This window comes from Penaeus japonicus, unplaced genomic scaffold, assembly GCF_977035675.1.
Source record: "Penaeus japonicus unplaced genomic scaffold, GWHDUDI00000001_assembly GWHDUDI00000018, whole genome shotgun sequence".
Taxonomy (NCBI): Eukaryota; Metazoa; Arthropoda; class Malacostraca; order Decapoda; family Penaeidae; genus Penaeus; species Penaeus japonicus.
The window spans coordinates 39,045,309-39,047,808 of record NW_028234420.1 but is presented as its reverse complement, the minus strand read 5'-3'; the positions used below and the strand labels follow the sequence as shown (position 1 = coordinate 39,047,808).

The following is a 2,500-nucleotide window of genomic DNA, read 5'->3' as shown; positions in this document are numbered from 1 at the left end:
TTAACAGCCACACTGACTGTCGCTCTCCACCTGGCTCACCTCGGCCTTAAGTCCTTAAATCCACCTTTCTCAATATGGTTTCAGAATCTTTCTCATACTATTTTTGAAGTTTGAGTTTTTTTTTTCAGGCGTTCCTGTTCGTAACTTCTCTCTCTATATTTCTTCTTTCTCCCCGTCTCTTATTTGGTCCTAATCTTTCTGTCTCCTATTTTCTCTCCCCCCTCTCTTCCTCTTTCTATCCCTTTGTCTCTTTCCACTCTCTCCCTCTCCCCTAATCTCTCTCTCCCTCACCCTTCATCTCTCTTTCACCCTCACCCCTCTACTCTCTCTCTCTCAGTGTCTCAATCTCTCCACCGTTCCCTGTTCCCTATAACTCTCACCTTTTAACCAGTTAGTCTTTCCCCCACGCCAGCCCTCTGTGTACAACCCTCGCATTCACTCGGACTCAATGTACACCATTTCAATTATCCGGCACCGTGTCCCCCTCGCCCTGATTCACTATGACCTATATGCCTCATATTCTGTATCTTGTGGCTAAGCCCTGCTAGTTCGCTCTGCCCTTATTCAGCTACAATCCTGTTTTGCTTTATCTCTCTTTCGTTATTGAATTCGTTTTCCTCTTGTTCTCCTTCTCTATCGGATCTCTCTCTCTCTATCTTTTTCCTAACTTTGACTTTTCCCTCTCTCCCTCTCTCTCTGTGTCTTATTGTGTCTGTCTAACCCCATCTCTCTCTCTCTCTTTTCTGCCCTTCAGCCCCTTGCATTCTCCAATATTCATTTCTTCCTCAACTTCCAACTCTCTTCTCCCCTTTCCCTTTATTCTCCTTCTCCATCAACCTCACTTGTTTTCTTTGAGCTTCGGGTTCCTATTCGCCAAATATTTCGTTGTTTGTTGTTTCCATCTCTTACTCCTTGTCATTCTAGTTTTGTTTGGAATGATACTCTTTTGCTTGTTGTGAGGGTAGATAGAGAGAGGAAGAGAGAGAAAAAGAAAGAGAGACAGACAGACAGAGAGAGAGAGGAAGAAAAGGGAGAAAAAGAGAGAAAAAAATGAAGAAAAGGAAGAGAAAGAGAGAGAGATAGAAAGAGAGAAATAGGGGGTGGAGGGGAGATATAGCAAATCTAGATGAATAGACTGAAAGATAAACAAGGATACAAGCAGGCAGACAGTCAGTAATACATGCAAACATACAAACATATATATATCCTTTAATGGAAATGAAATGAAGAAAGAGATTATGGAAGTGTGTGAAAGGAGACAAATAAAGTATAGAGAAATAGATAAACTCAGAGAGAATGATACAGGCAGTAAAATATACAACAAATACTCTCATACTCTCAATAATCCCAACGCTGCCACCCATGTGCCTCGATGATAAGTTATTTTTATTACTGTTAGAATCGTGAATTGAGATAACTGATCCTGTGTTGATGAACAGCAAATTGCAAATCTCTGCAATAATGATTAAACATCCACTTTTCCTCAATTCTCATTTCCAACTAGGATTTGATGTAGATAAACCAGGCAGGCTGATTACAACCAGCTTATGTATGTTACACTTCAATGCTTCATTTATCAGTTTGCTTTCTCTTTAATATGCTTGCAGTTTCCAGAGGAGAAACTGTTGAATTTACTATTGTCATTAGATGCAATGTTTATTTTCATTGTTATCCTGTATTGGTTCTTTTTATTATCATTGTTTCACCTTTCCTCATTCCTTTCCCGTTTTAATTTTTTTTTCATCTTCATATTTTTCTTCTTCTTCTCGCTATCATTGATAATGATAATGATGATGACACTTATGATGATAATATGAATATTCTAGTTATTTTCGTTATTATGACTATTGTTCATATAACTACAATCATTATCCTTCTTATCACCCTCATTATCATCATCATTGTTATAGCCATTGTTATCATCATTATCATTACCATCGTTTTCATAAGTACCGCTATCATCTTTATCATTATTATCATCATTATCATTATGATTTTTATTATCATCAATATCACCTCCAACAAACAAAGGTTATATAATTGCCCAAACTGATCTATACATTTAATAATTTGTTTGTTTGTTTGTTACTGAATTAACACAAATCACAGCCAAAACTGTGTTAGAAAATGATTATATATATATATATATATATATATATATATTTTTTTTTTTTTACCATGTTATGAAATTTTGATGATCATAAGTAGATGAGTATGTTTCAGTTTCTTCAGAAAAAAAAAGTTGTGTACAAATTATGCTATAAGAGTGACTATCATGTCTAAGGATATTCAACGTGCTTGTTGTATTCAGAAATAGGGTTTTAATTTGATAAGATAAGCAGATTAAATATGTTAATATGATGAACAGATTAAATGGATTTCTACGGAAAGAAGATAAAGGTTGACTGAACAAATGGGATAGGTCAGTACTTTCTAACTATTATTGTCATGGTTATTTATTATTGTTTCTTCTCCTGTTACTCTTATTCTTAGTGGTATT

At 35.6% G+C, this 2,500-nt stretch overlaps 1 protein-coding gene across 1 annotated transcript in view; it reads right to left on the bottom strand.

Moving 5' to 3' along the window:
• LOC122257507 (uncharacterized) overlaps positions 1-2,500 on the bottom strand; it is a 315,066-nt gene that overhangs the window by 75,033 nt on the left and 237,533 nt on the right. The window lies entirely within an intron of this gene.